Here is a 16,800-nt window from a genome sequence, read left to right on the forward strand (position 1 = left end):
ACAGGATCAGTGACTGTAAAGGTGTGTTTACACCAGTGCGCCTTTTGCCTAGTCTCCGTGCGACTGTGCCTACCTCACAAGCAAGCAGAGGCCCATGTTTAGGTTCGTGGTTAATCCTCAACATGTGCGTGAGAGTGATTCTATTTACACTATGTTCGCACTGGGCGCATCTATTTCCGTTTGGAGCAAGCTACAACCGCACGGCGACTAGCTGCAAGGCGCACTGGTGTAAACGCAACTTCAGGCTATTATTGCATTAGTAACTACAGGCGCTATAAGTAAAGTTAAGAAAGGAAGGAAAATATGTTTGTTTAACCAGAGTGACAGGAGCAGTCAACATAAAATATTTAATCTGGGAACGAAGGTATGAAGTATCAATGGATGAAATTCAAGAATGTTTTACAATAAACTTTAGACATGAACGTTACGAGGCATATTATGAGGAATGGGAAAGTTCCGTCATGGTTCATTAGTCGTGTTAGGAAGCTGTTAGGAGATTAAAGAGAGCATAATCACAAATTTAAACCACGGCAAAACATTGTTAACAAACAAAATTGAAGGAAAGCAAATTAAGTAAGTAGAGTAAAAAATTTTGGCTGCCTATCCGACAAAAAATCGTAATAAGTTTTGGTCGCTCGTAAAGTCGTTAAAAGCCGGCTGGGGTAGCCGATCGGTTCTAGGCGCTACAGTCTGGAACCGCGCGACCGCTACGGTCGCAGGTTCGAATCCTGCCTCGGGCATGGATGTGTGTGATGTCCTTAGGTTAGTTAGGTTTAAGTAGTTCTAAGTTCTAGGGGACTGATGACCTCTGAAGTTAAGTCCCATAGTGCTCAGAGCCATTTTTTGAAAGTCGTTAAACGGATAATAGTCATCTACGGTTAATCAGCGGTCATACTTGCACGACGATACAGAGGCAGCCGAAATGGTGGATTCATTCTTTCGAAATTTTTCATCGCAAAATATCGTGCTACCGTGGATAAGAAAGATAGTGTGATAAGAGATCGTAGAATCCAAAAATCAAGTAAAATAAGTCAACGGAAGGAAGGAGACTGCAGAGAAGGATCGTCTATGCGACACTATATGGACTGCGCCGAAGAACTTGCTCCTTTTCTAGCAGTATTTTTTCTTGCGTCGGTAGAGAAATAAAGTCTTCTAAGTGATTCGAAACAGTCAAAGTTACTCCCTTTTTCAAGATAGATTGTTGGATATATGTGTACAATTAATGAATACGTTTTATCCTCTCATGTTATGCCCATTTACAAGACCGAACATCTCTTTAGGAATAGACACGGATTCCGCAAACAGTGATCTCCTGAAACCGAAACTTCTGTTCGTGAATGAGATCCAGATGGTATTTTCTAGCAGCGTTCAGGTTTTATCCCGTCTTCCCTGTCTTCCTAAAGGCGTTCGATGGAGTCCAGCACTCTCGCCTTGTGAATAAAATACGAACTTACAGAAAATCGGACCAGCTTTGCGATTGAATTGAAGACTTGCTAGCGGATAGAATTCAGTATGTCTATCTTAAGGGGAAGATGTGAAAGTAACTTTGGGCATCCTCCATGGGAGTATTGTGGGTCCGTTACTGTTCATGAAACAAATAAATCATCTGGTGGATAATGGCAGAACCTCGTTCTTTCCACATATGATACTGTCCTGTGCGGGGAAGTCGCAACGCCATGAAAGTCAAGCAAAATGCGGAATGTCTCGCAGAATGTCCTTAGGTTAGTTAGGTTTAATTAGTTCTAAGTTCTAGGCGACTGATGACCTCAGAAGTTAAGTTGCATAGTGCTCAGAGCCATTTTGAGTGGTTCCTTTTCTTAATTGAATTAAGCCCAGTGTTGTGTTTTGTTGTCTTACAAAGCAAATTATGAACTACTCCAAGTGAAATGAATGATTCTCTTTTGAATTAGTCTTTTTTACTATAATAATCAGAGAGAGAGAGTTGACCAAAGAAACTATAATAGTTTATGGGTCCCCCATCATATTCTTCACTTATTAGAAAAAATTGAACTATTACTGCTGCTAAGGAAAACTGATGTATGTAGAGGAGCTTAAAAGTGTATTTATGAGATTATTCGTCTTTATTGATTTTTTTTATGTCAGTTAAGATAAAAGCCTCTCATGTCCAAATTTAGTTCTGCACTTCATGCATTAACATTTCAATATTTGTTTAAGTAATGCTCTTGAGTGTAGCTGTCATTAGTATGATAAATTACTTCTTATAATTTACTGATGTGTGCGTTATTCGTAACTGCTGCTACACTTAGTTCAGAGTCCACTGTGCCAGTTTGTATCCTGTTTGCTGTTCAAAGGGAAATCTCAACGAAAGTAATTTCAATAACCAACATACAATTTTTTTAAACGCATATTTCCAAATTAATGTGCCTAACTCGGCTCGCGACAGTTTGTTTCCCTTTTTTCCTTCACTAATGATTTTATCACTTCCACTAACTCTCTGTTAATTTAATCAAATTCAAAATTATTGCCCGATACCTTTGTCCATTAGACACACGAGCGGTCAATCTTAAGAATCTTCCCAGAGCGTAACATTAGGTTGTTTCGCGGCAAGTTAGTGCTATAAACAGACCAGTAACCTGTATCTGTTGCTCTCGTTGTCGCTGTAAAACGAAGGCAATGGATCAGCGTGACTTGACCAGACGTGCAGGATGGCTCGCAGAGGTATGCGAGAACCGTACCGACAAATCAGTAAATTTGAAAGAGGGCGCAGGATTGGCATGAGAGAATGTGATGCATCCATCCGAGAAACTGCTGCTCGTGTAGGACGAAGTGTTTCGGCAGTGCAAACGGCTGTGTGCAGAATGGTTCACGAAAGGCCGTAGAACACGAATAGGTGGGTCACGACGCACCATCCCAATTATGTTAAAGATGTAATCAAAGACCAAAGCAAATCAGCACAAGCAGACTAAAGCAAGTGTGAAATCATATGGATAAAAAAGTAATTAGGTCTCATTATAAACAAAACAGTTACTCAACAAAGAAATCAACAGGCTGCACCTAGAGATAAGCATCTATCTTATGGTTTCCAAACTTGTAAAATTCTTAGATGTAGTTCAACAATCTGTGGATGAAGGAATGATAAAAATCTCATCGAAAACAAAGAAAAATCTTTCTGTCTTCGTAGCTAAAAAATCCACCAGCTCTCAATATAAATCACATGCTGAACAATGTAAATTCTAACAGGGTTGTGAACACAACTATCGTTCACTTGAACAACACAATAGTTAATTTGCTAAATAAAGTACTCAAACGCAATATTGCCACAAAACTTGATGGAAACGCTGTTCAGGCTGTAATTACTAACTCTAAAATAGCCTGCCTATCAGCAAAATTAAATAAAAATGAACAAAATGCTTAGCACATGCAGCAAATAAAATAATAAAGAAAAATTAAAAGCACAAAAACTACAAAGGAACACACATAATAAAGCTACTACACTGAAGCAAATCAATCAAAAACTAGGTAACAGTAAAGACTTTGTTGTTAAGTTAGACAAAAGCAATACAGCAGTAATCAAGTATGACTTGGAGTACATTAACAAAAATTCAGAAACGTAATTGGAAAACATTCAGAATACTGTGCACACCGACAACCACCCAACGTATGCTAATAACTGTAAGTAACGCAACAAAATCGATCTCATAATATGAACAATTCTCGCCACGCTCAGTGCTTACATGTTCCGTTTATACATCTTGCCACAGCTATACGACTCCCACAGTGCTGCAGACAATCAATAAATATGCGATACTGCAATGCCTGTGTTATACTGATGAAACGTTCCTTGGCCATGCATGCATGCCAAAAGGAACAGACACTGCGGCGACTACAGCCCTTATGAAATACAAGAAATGATTTCGCAATTGTGAATAAGGAGAACCATCAGCTGTAGTATGGAATGACGACATATGGAACTTTGGGTCTGGAGGTGAGTTATTCACGGATAACCAAATGGAAAGGCGACCGCTCGCCATAAGCGGGAAATCCGTGTTCGAGTCCCGGTCCGGCACAAATTTTCATTATCGTCACTCCATTCTACAGATGACGTCTGTCATTATTCGCCATTGCGAATTCATTTAATGTATATCAATAAATATGTTCCATGTGATGAGGAATACCTAGGCGATTCGAAACCTGTAATAAAAACTAAAGACGACTGGTTGCAGTAATCTGACGAATCTTTGAGTGTATTTTGATAAAGTTTTTCATCTGCACTTTCTTTGTCTCTGCGTTGTCATGGTTCTGTGAAACTGTAATCGCAAACATTTGTTTTATCACTGGGATACGGTGCGTTTGTGAGTATGATTCTGTGGAAATCATAGAGCTGCAGACGAAAAGTACGCAAATAGAGTAAATTTTCCGACTAAATATAAGCGAAGAGTAGTTTGTGGGTGGTACGTCCCCTGTAGCATAATACTGCCACCATTGGTCTACGTCCTTGGCGCGGCGCACGTTCAGAGCAGTCATTCGTCAGAATGACAGCGTCTCCGGACGCCACCATCCACCTGCTGTAACAAGTAACGTGATTCATCCAACCAGGTTTCACGTTCCCGTTGATCCACGGTCCAGTCTTGGCGAAATCTTACCCTCTGCAGCCGTAATTAACAATGTCGTTGGATCAACATGGGAACTCGTACGGATTGTCTGCTGCGGACTCCCGTGTTTAACAATATACGCTGAACCGTGAGCTCCGGAACACTTGGGCGTGCAGTATCATTATCCTCTGTTGTCAGATCTGACACAGATCGCCACCTAATCTACTTTACATATCAGAAAAGCCTCCGACCTGTACTTTATGTAATGAGTCGAAGATATCCAACACCTTGTCCCATACCCGAGGTTTCACATTCCTCCATCCATTGGCCATATACACTGAAGCGGCAAAGAAACTGGTATAGGCATGCGTATTCAAATACAGAAATATATAAATAAGCAAAATACGGCGCTGCCGTCGGCAACGCCTACATACGACAACAAGTGTCTGGCGCAGTTATTAGATTGGTTTCTGCTGCTACAATGCAGGTTATCAAGATTTAAGTGAGTTTGAACGTGGTGTTATAGTGGGCGCACGAGCAATGGGAGACAGCATTTCCGAGATAGCGATGAAGTGGGGATTTCCCAGTACGACCATTTCACGAGTGTACCGTGAATATCATGAATCCGGTAAAACATCAAATCTCCGACATCCCTACGGCCGGAAAAAGGTCCTGCTATAACGGAACCAACGACGACTGAAGAGAATCATTCAACGTGTCAGAAGTGCAACCCTTCCACAGATTGCTGCAGGTTTCAGTGCTGGGCCATCAACAAGTGCAAGCGTGCGAACCATTCAACGAAACATGATCGATATGGGCTTTCAGATCCGAAGGCCACTCGTATAACCTTGATGACTGTACGACACAAAGCTGTACGCCTCGCCTGCGCCCAGCGACACTGACTTGGACTGTTGGTGACTGGAAACATGTTGCCTGGTCGGACGAGTCTCGCTTCAAATTGTATGGACCGGATGGACTTGAGCGGGTGTGGAGACAACCTCATGAATTCATGGAACCTGCATGTCAGCAAGGGACTTTTGAAGTTGGTGGAGGCTCTGTAATGGTGTGCGGCGTGTGCAGTTGGAGTGATATGTGATCCGTGATACGTCTGCAAACGACTCTGACAGGGGACACGTGCGTAAGCACCGTGTCTGATAACCTGTATCCATTCATGTCCATTTTGCGCTCCGATGGACTTGGGCAATTCCAGCAGGACAATGCGACACACCACACGTCCAGAATTGCTAAAGAGTGGCTCCAGGAAGATTCTTCACAGTTTAAACACTTCCGCTAGCCACCAAACTCCATAAACATGAACATTATTGAGCATATCTGAGATGCCTTCCAACGTGCTGTTCAGCGGAGATCATCTCCATCCCTTAGTACTCTTAGGGATTTATGGACAGCAAAATTTATAGTGTCAGTTCTCTCCAGCACTACTTCAGACATTAGTCGAGTCCATGCCAAGTCTTGTTGTGGCACTTCTGCGTGTTCGCTTGGGCCCTACAGGATAATAGGCACATGTACCAGTTCCTTTGGTTCTTTAGTGTTGATCAAAACATCTACCATGACAATACAGTGCGTCTTGTTGAGAGGATCAAGTCTTATTCACGTGATGTCAAATGCATTTTTATGCCACTTTAAGTATCACCTATGATCTCAAAATAACAAACAATGACGCAGTTATATATGAAAAAGAAGTGTTATCTAAAAAACATATGCCGGGCACTGTGGCCGAGCGGTTCAAGGCGCCTTAGTCCGGAACCGCGCATCTGCTACTGTCGCAGGCTCGAATCCTGCCTCGGGCATGGATGTGTGTGATTTCCTTAGTTTAGTTAGGTTTAAGTAGTTATAAGTCAAGGGGACTGCTATAGGACCTTTGCAAAGCGTAAAAATGCATTAAATAGTCTTGGACTGTATGGTCAATTTGATGGTTCAAATGGCTCTGAGCACTATGGGACTTAACATCTGAGGTCATCAGTCCCCTAGAACTTAGAACTACTTAAACCTAACTAACCTAAGGACATCACACACATCCATGCCCGAGGCAGGATTCGATCCTGCGACCGCAGCAGTCGCGCGGTTCCGGACTGCAGCGCCTAGAACCGCGAGGCCACCGCGGTCGGCGCGGGACTTAACATCTGAGGTCATCAGTCCCCTAGAGCTTAGAACTACTTAAACCTAACTAACCTAAGGGCATCACACATATCCACGCCCGAGGCAGGATTCGAACCTGCGACCGTAGCGGTCGCGCGGTTCCAGACTGAAGCGCTTAGAACCGCTCGGCCACACCGGCCGGCTATGGTCAATTAGCCATAAAAGCAATCTCAAGGAAGAGAGATTATTAGTTACGTACAGGCCTACAGTTAGTTATTCTCATAGCGTAAACGAAAGCACATGAGACTGCTCTGACTTTGGCTCAAGTTTGATCCTTACTACCGTCTCATGTCCCATTTTTGTATCGCTCTCTTGTTCCATTTTCGTAAACCAAACGAAGAACATGTTTGGCGACATGGTCCCTGTCGGTTCGCTTGAATTTGCGTGAGCAACGGCCTGATTGGAGTGGGTTGGTTTGGGTTTTTTGGGGAAGGAGACCAGACAGCAAGGTCATCGGTCTCATCGGATTAGGGAAGGACGGGGAAGGAAGTCGGCCGTGCCCTTTAAAAGGCACCATCCCGACATTTGCCTGGAGCAATTTAGGGAAATCATGGAATACCTAAATCAGGATGGCCGGATTCGGGATTGAACCGTCGTCCTCCCGAATACGAGTCCAGTGTGCTAGCCACTGCAGCAACGGCCTGATTGGGTAACTTCAATGCCAATTAACTCGGAAACGGCGCAAAGTATGGAATTTTTTTCTTAACAATTATTTCTCAGCACAACGTACCCTGCAACACACTTACAAGCTTTTCAGACTGTTCCTGACCACCCTGTATAGGCGGAGCAGAAATGAACGGGGAATCATTCTAGCAACGATACAGGCTTCATGGGGAAATCCATTAACATAAGCGACTTCGACAAAGGGCAGATCGGTATTTAAGATTGTTATCCCAGATTACTATGGCAGATTGTTACGGCCTGGAAATCAGAATCTCGAAAACGACGGAGCTGGTTGGCTGACGTTCGCTACTGTTGCAAACGTCTATGGGAAGTTGCTGGAGGACAGTCAAACCACAAGCATCGGGAAGATGCCGGACGTCTATGCGTCATCACTGAAAGTGGAAGGCAGAGACTCTTGCCCGCTCTGTAAAGCTGGGTAGATGGCACCCTGTGGCAGATGGGGCGATACAGTAAAATGCAGGTGTAGGTACAAGTATTTCAGAGCACACCGTTTAGGATACATTGTTGAATACAGCGGACGACCTTACGTGTTCCCATGTTGACCTAACTGTGGTAGCGTCCAAAGATGGCTGTGCCACACCAAAGAAGACAACACGCATTGATACTATTTGCCCGGAGGTCGAGATACAGCCGAGCATGGCCTCTCTCGGCCCCAGTTTGTTCCCCCTTAAAGCAATCAGTATCATCTAGTTAGGTCACCAGGGCTATTCAAGTTTCAGATGGAACTGTACTTTTGTAAATATTGAACTTGTACTCCAAGAGAAGAGTTTGTAATTGTGTGCATCAAGTGAGACTTCACTGTTCAGACAGTTCTAAATATTCAGTCCCATGGCAGTAGTTGTATAGAGATGAGTGAATCGTTTTATCATTCTTGTACTAAAGTGAATCAATGTTTCAGCTGTTGAAGTTCAAATCAGCCATCTCCCAGAGCAATCAAATGAACCACATTTATGACCCGACGATTGTAGTTCTTCAGGTCGTAACACTGATTACTCTACTGGCCATTAAAATTGCTACACCACGAAAATGACGTGCTACAGACGTGAAATTTAACCGACAGGAAGAAGATGCTGTGATATGCAAATGATTAGCTTTTCAGAGCATTCACACAAGGTTGGCGCCGGTGGCGACACCTACAACGTGCTGACAAGACGAAAGTTTCCAACCGATTTCTCATACACAAACACTAGTTGACCGGTGTTGCCTGGTGAAACGTTGTTGTGATGCCTCGTGTAAGGAGGAGAAATGCGTACCATCATGTTTCCGACTTTGATAAAGGTCGGATTGTAGCCTATCGCGATTACGGTTTATCGTATCGCGACATTTCTGTTCGCGTTGGTCGATACCCAATGACTGTTAGCAGAATATGGAATCGGTGGGTTCAGGAGTGTAATGCGGAACGCCGTGCTGGATGCCAACGGCCTCGTATCACTAGCAGTCGAGATGACAGGCATCTTATCCGCATGGCTGTAACGGATGGTGCAGCCACGTCTCCATCCCTGAGTCAACAGATGGGGACGTTTGCATGACAACAACCATCTGCACGAACAGTTCGACGACGTTTGAGGCAGCGTGGACTATCAGCTCGGAGACCATGGCTGCGGTTACCCTTGACGCTGCATCACAGACAGGAGCGCCTGCAATGGTGTACTCAACGACAAACCTGGGTGCACGAATGGCAACACGTCATTTTTTCGGATGAATCTAGGTTCTGTTTATAGCATCATGATGGTCGCATCTGTGTTTGGCGACATCGCGGTGAACGCACATTGGAAACGTGTATTCGTCATCGCCATACTGGCGTATCACCCGGCTTGATGGTATAGAGTGCCATTGGTTTCACGTCTCGGTCACCTCTTGTTCGTATTGACGGCACTTTGAACAGTGGACGTTACATTTCAGATGTGTTACGACCCGTGTCTCTACCCCTCATTCAATCACTGCGAAACCCTACATTTAAGCAGGCTAATGCACGACCGCATGTTGCAGGTCCTGTACGGGCCTTTCTGGATACAGAAAATGTTCAACTGCTGCCCTGGCCAGCACATTCTCCAGATCTCTCAACAATTGAAAACGTCTGGTCAATGGTGGCAGAGCAACTGGCTCGTCACAATACGCCAGTCACTACTCTTGATGAACTGTGGTATCGTGTTAAAGCTGCATGGGCAGCTGTACCTGTACACGCCATCCAAGCTCTGTTTGACCCAATGCTTAGGCATATCAAGGCCGTTATTACGGCCAGAGGTGGTTGTTCTGGGTACTGATTTCTCAGGATCTATGCACCCAAATTGCGTGAAAATGTAATCACATGTCAGTGCTAGTATAATATATTTGTCCAATGAATACCCGTTTATCATCTGAATTTCTTCTTGTTGTAGCAATTTTAGTGGCCCGTAGTGCACATCGTCAGTTACGATTACAGTGGGAATAGGATATCGAGAGCGGATCGTGGACCGCCGAAAATGCGTTACCCGTCGGAAGAATTATGTTTCTGCGTACACCAGGTCCATGGTTGTGTCCGATTACATCTTCATCCAGGTGAACAGCTGCTCGAAGTGTACAGCGCACCACATACACCGGCCGGTTGGCGTCAGTATTACGCTATGAGGGACATTCACTTGGACGTCCATGAAACCTGTGGTAGTAATCGAAGGAAGCATGACAACTTTGAAGTCCGTGAAGATTATTGCGGACTACCTGCATCCGTTTGTGCTTAATGCCTTCCTTGACGACATTGTCACCTTCCAGCAGGATAACTGTCTGTTTTTAAAGGCCCGAGTTGCACTGTAACGCTCTAAGTGGCGTGACAGCAAACTCACGTTGATGCATTGGTCATCAAATTAGCCTAATCTGAGCCCGAGGGAATATTTCGGGGACGCTATCGGGCGCCCTCTAATTTACAGGAATAGCGTAGCAATGGTTCCATACTTACCGATCACACACAACCGCTCGCTCGACGAAACATTCGTACCCAAAAACATGCAATACTAATGCAACACCTATTTTTTATTTGTGCCCAACTTTACTTGTAAGGGGTGAAACACACCCAAAAGGTAATTTGGGTTATTAGGTTTAGAAGAAATATCCTCGTGTTTCTCATATAAAATTTGATATGCCATGAACGTTCTTGAAAACTGTACAAGCAGCTTTTGTAATAATTTGGAATTTTGCAAAATACCTCACCACCATTAATTAACTCTGAAAATGGAAACTTTTATTACAACAGAAATTAAAGAACTTTTAAGCAACATACTGTAATAAAGCTGGTTTCAGCCGGCCGAAGTGGCCGTGCGGTTAAAGGCGCTGCAGTCTGGAACCGCAAGACCGCTACGGTCGCAGGTTCGAATCCTGCCTCGGGCATGGATGTTTGTGATGTCCTTAGGTTAGTTAGGTTTAACTAGTTCTAAGTTCTAGGGGACTAATGACCTCAGCAGTTGAGTCCCATAGTGCTCAGAGCCATTTGAACCATTTTTGAACCAAAGCTGGTTTCTGAAATCTCGTTTTTGGAAAATAAGCTGTACACACTGTCCAGTCGGAGTATTTTCAACATACGTCATTAAACTATCTAAACATTTAATATTTGTTTTACTTATACGTGTTTTATCTTTGAAAGTGTTATTTTAGTTTTACATTCACATTTTTTTGCCGTTTTACATACGTGCGTTTTGTGTATTGAAAATAATAACTCATTACTACGATACAAAATCATTACAATTATGATATTTTGTAATTAAATGGTTAAAACATAACGTTTGTTATACCATGCACGTAACATGAACGAAATTTGTTCACATAATGTGCACATCGGAGACTACAATATAAAATAAAATTCGGCACGATTTGCAAATTGTACTGGGTGATCCTTTAAATATCCTGATTTCTATGAGGCATATTTCAGTTTATTGGTAAGCGTTGGCGAAGAGTACTGCTTATGATTATGTACTACTGAATGATGCGTCCCTATCGATTTTTCCGCGAGCGCAGTTGACTCTAACGACATCGCTGGTGGGATACTGGAGGGAGCATGTCCCGTGGCTAGGAAAAGACTATTAAGCAGCGCCCTGGACGGAAGGTGGGGGTTGAACAGAGCAGCGAGGCGACAGCGCGAAAGACAACCGCCGGCAGTAGCTCTGTGTGTGGCAGTCACGGGAGACCGGAGCAGACGATGGGTGCGAGCAAGCACCGCGGCGTGGATGAGATGCAATGGCGGATATCCTGTGAGGTGTAAAGCGTTCGGTAGCAAAGTTGAACGGTTGTTTCTATGGTGCTCTAGAACTTTGAAGTTTGGGAGACTGTGCTGGCGTCGCAGCTTATTAGACATGTTATATAGTGCCTCCGCTGCAGTCCTGGATTTTGAATTTATGACCTTGTAGGCATTTCAAGGCTTTAATAGCTAGTGTTTTTTCACCTCGCACTCTGTTCAAGTGGCTGACTGCGTATTTCTTCGCCACAGGTTGAAATTGCGAAAGCAGCTGTTTTGGCCTACTTACGTATTTCGCCGCCACGTATGACATTTGTGAAAGAACCATTTTGGGTTGTTGTGTTCTGTCGATTCTCCGTTTATTTCAGAAGTCTGATAATGCTCTGTGAATTAGTTTTCCGTGCTACCGCGGGATTGTTTTGTAATCGCAAACCGCCTGTGGTGGGTTTGTCCGCTCTTGGCCATCCACCGGGGGTGGCACATATTCTGGCTCTGGTCATGCAGTGTTTAATTGAGCTCAATGTCTGTATGATGGTACACGAATTTTCCGGGCTTAAGTTTCCAATGGTGTTTTACTGCTTTGCTCTTACTTTGTGTTATTGTAACCAATTGTCAATAATCAGTAGTCCTTTGTTGACGACGACGTATTGTTCTTAGATCCCAAATTATGTGATATTGTTATCGCCTGTGATGTAATACTAAAAAGGTGGTTAAAGCTGACCTTACGCGGTCACTTATTGCTATTTGTGAACGATAAAAATTTCTGATGAATACTTTATCATTTCCTTAAATAATTTCATATTATGGGCAAGGACCCATCGAGAATTACTTTAGTGTGATTCTGTCTTATACGGTTCGATGTAGAAGGAATTTACCGAAACTGTTCTCTTTTTAAATATAACTCTATGTTAATAGTTCCTGTTTGACTGAATCATTCTGTTTTCACCTGATGTTATTTCTGCTGGAACTTGGTCCTGTGTGTTCCGATTTTTAAAGAATAATATAATACTGATGAATTGAGCTGGGGTTGCATCAATGTATATCTTTTGAGTACCAACGAATGAAAGCTTTTACCGTAGCAAAGTTTTCCTTTAATAAGTCTAAGAACTTGTTCAATAGGTGTAAAATCATAATAGAGAGCGGTTTCAGTGACTACAGCTTCATTATATTATTTCTCAAGTGGAGACTGATATCATAATCATTCAACAGATCTAGACCTCAAAATCTTGTAGCAAATTTCTTTCAACATTGAAAGTTGTATGCGTCCCACAGTTGTATCTGTGCCGATCACCAGATATAAAGGTTTCTCATCCTCGGGTACTACGCTCTAAATGGTTCTTTCACATTCACCACCTCAAGAATATAACAATAATACAGGTATTTCTACTTCACTGAGAAAGAAAATATCTTTCAAATACGAAACTTCCTGGAAGACTAAAACTGTGTGCCGGATCGAGATGCATACTCTGGACCATTGCCCCTGGGGGGCAAGTGGTCTACGGATTATATTGCCCACGCACGACACACTACTCGTCCTGACAGCTTTACATCCGGCAGTACCTCGTCTCCTAAGGAGAGTTTCTGTGAAGTTTGGAAGGTAGCAGACGAAGTGTTGGCGGAAGTACAGTTGTGAGGACGGCTTGTGAGTTGTGTTTGGATAGCTCAGTCAGTAGTAACACTTGCCCACGAAAGACAAAGGTCTCGAGTTTGTCTCTCGATCCCGCACACAGTTTTAGTCTGCCATGAAGTTTCATATCAGCGCACAGTTCGCTGCAGATTGAAAATTTCATTAAGCTTTCAAATATCTTTTGACCTTGTCAGACGTTTGCCAAATTTCCACGCTGCCATAACGACATTTGGAGCTTCAAAAAGGGATTGTCAAGTTCTCGCTCCAAATGCACCATTAGTTCCTTTTAAAACCATGAAAAGGAGGGTAATCACTGCGAAAAAACAGTTTTGAGTGTCGTACCCAAGCATAAGAAACTTGTTCTCCGTCGTGTATATTATATTTTATGCGCATGGTGTAAAAAAATCGTTATTTTTTAAGCATTTCTTTACAGATTATCATAACTGTAATGATTTTATTCCGTAATGAGTTACTTTTTATTTTCACTTTACAAAATCTATGTATGTGAAACGATAAACTCAAAAACAAAAAAATATATATGTAAAACTTAAAATGACGATTTAAAACATAAGACAAATATAAATAAAAGAAATAATTATTAGAAAAATAATGAATGTTTGGATATTTTAATTAGGTACGTTGAAGATATTCCGACTGGACATTGTGTACAGCTGATTTTCCAAAAGTGGTGTTTCAGAAATCAGCTTTATTACAAATACATGTATGGGGACTGAAAACTTCTGTAATTCGTGCTGTAATAAGAGTTTTCGTTTTTCAGAATTAATTACTGGTAGTGAGGTATTGTGAAAAATTTCAAATTATTACAAAAGTTGATTATACTGTTTTCAAGATCGTTAATTAGGTATCAGCTTTTATATGAAAAACATTTTTATGTATCATCGTTTCGAAGATATTCTCTTTAAACCTAATATGGTAAATTACCCTTCGGGCTCCTGAAACTGGACACAGACAAAACAACACGTATTGGACTATTTTTCTCCCTGTGCAAACCGCCAACTTTCATCAAAGTTGTTTATTTACACTTGGCAATGTTACCTTGTAAGTTATTTTGTAATGCTGTGTGAGAGAACCTTCCAAATAATAATGGATGGCAACATAAATAGTATACTAAAAAATAAACTAATGACTCTCCCATGAATCCATGCTGGAGCCTGTTCTTTCCAAACTGCACACGTCAGACATGCCAGAAACAAAAGGACGTAAATCTGGTTATTCTGAAGTCCTGGCCTAGCTGTACAATGTAATCATATGTGAGATGCTGACAATCTTGTGTCGCAATATCTTAAAGTTGTTGGGGAATTCTCTGCTGACTGTAGACTGACGGTCAGCTGAAGAAAACCGGAAACAACCTGTTTCCATCAGAATAACAGAGAAGACTCAATATCCCCCAAAGTACACTTCAACAATAAAGTGCCTCCCCATAATCAGTTTCCTAGATACCATGGCTTCATACTGGATCGCACCCTGTCCTCTACGAAACACCTAGAGGCAGCGGCAGCTAAAGTCAACACACGAAAATTGTGCACAAATTTTGCGGCAGCAGGGCGGGAGCATATGCTTCCAAATTGAGAGATTCTACCCTAGGACTTGGATACTCTTTTCCAGAATACTGCTCCCTGTGTTGTAAAGGCATTTAAGGAAACTAGATGTCAAGCTACCACAACATGATGCGTATCATCAGTGGATGCACCAAACGTACAGACCTGTAATGATTACCCACGATGAGCTATATCGCTTCACCTCCATTACGCATGTGGGGCTTCTTGGTCCGTCAGTTGAAGAGGAATCAAAGTGACACAGAACTGCCATTGCATAAGAATATTCCTCATACATCACTGAGAAGGCTGAGGTCCAGGAAACCGACATCAGCGTTAGTGGAGCGACAACAAGACACAGACTTCAACATCATCGCTCAGTGGCGGACAACATCACATTGAGCCTGTCAGGACTTTCTGTACAAATGCGAAAAATCATCAGACCCTCAGTGTGACTGGGGTGCTCTACGTCAGTCAGTTGACCGTTGGCCATATTGCGAATGAGTGCAACATTAGAGCGTACCCAAGACCAAAACCAGATATATATGAACTGAAGGATGCTGCAGTTTCTTCATTGGATGGCTAAGACATTAATATGTTAGGTTTACGCTTGCTGCCCTTCTCTCTTAATTCAGCTAATTGTGTAAGTGTAGCTTTATTGTTCATTAAATTAGTCTTTACATTACTTACCTTTTTGTTCATTTTAATGTTCTTTTTATTGATGAATTTAATGTGCATGCAACTGGTCATCTTAATGTACAATTTATTGCTCCTTTTATTGGCTCTTCTTATAGGCCATTTTGCTGGTCGTTGTGGAGTCTATTGCGTCACTCATTGTGCTGTTCATTTTATTGGATATTTTACATCTGTTTTGCAACTAATGTACTTAAGGTTGATTATCTTGTCTTCTTGGCTTCTCATCTCAAGTAATATAATTGTCCAGTCTACCATATGAGTAAGCGTTTCTGCCAGACGATAATAAGTAGATTAAAAATAGAAAATGGTTCAAATGGCTCTGAGCACTATGGGACTTAACATCTATGGTAATCAGTCCCCTAGAACTTAGAACTACTTAAACCTAACTAACCTAAGGACATCACACAACACCCAGTCATCACGAGGCAGAGAAAATCCCTGACCCCGCCGGGAATCGAACCCGGGAACCCGGGCGTGGGAAGCGAGAACGCTACCGCACGACCACGAGCTGCGGACTTAAAAATAGCAGAGGGCCTATAACAATTCCTTTTGGAACATTAGATATCATTCTATTTTACTCGGTGTTTTCCGTCAGTTACTACGTACTGTGATATTTCTGACAGGAAAACACGAATCCAGTCGCACAACTGACGCTACATTCCAAAGGCACGGAATTTGATTAGAAGTCGGTTCTGAGGAATGGTGTCAAAAACATTCTGGAAATATCGATATATGGAATAAATCTGAGATCCCCTGTCGATAGCACTCATTATTCCGTACGAGTAAAGAGCTAGTTGTGATAGACCGTTACCTTCGTGATAGTTGAATATAGTATATATTCCAAAATCCCAGCCCGCCGGAGTGGCCGAGCGGTTCTAGGCACTACAGTCTGGAACCGTGCGACCGCTACGGTCGCAGGTTCGAATCCTGCCTCGGGCATGGATGTGTGTGATGTCCTTAGGTTAGTTATGTTTAAGTAGTTCTAAGTTCTAGGGGACTGATGACCTCAGAAGTTAAGTGCCACAGTGCTCAGAGCCATTTGAACCATTTTTGGTCCAAAATCCTATTGCAAATCGACGTCAGTGATATGGGTCTCTAATCATCGGACTATTCCTATTTCCATTCTTGAGTATTGGAGTGACCTATGCAACTTTCCAGTCGTTTGTTACGTGTCATTCGTCAAGCTAGCTGTTCATATGATTGCTAAGTATGGCCCCGAGGATACCTTCTTCTGAGTTACTCAGGTTGTCAGCTGTGCTTGATTAGAATTCTGGAATATTTACGTCGTCTTCCATCGTGAAAGAATTTTAGATGACTATACTTAAT

Source organism: Schistocerca cancellata, chromosome 4, assembly GCF_023864275.1.
Source record: "Schistocerca cancellata isolate TAMUIC-IGC-003103 chromosome 4, iqSchCanc2.1, whole genome shotgun sequence".
In the NCBI taxonomy this organism is placed as follows: domain Eukaryota; kingdom Metazoa; phylum Arthropoda; class Insecta; order Orthoptera; family Acrididae; genus Schistocerca; species Schistocerca cancellata.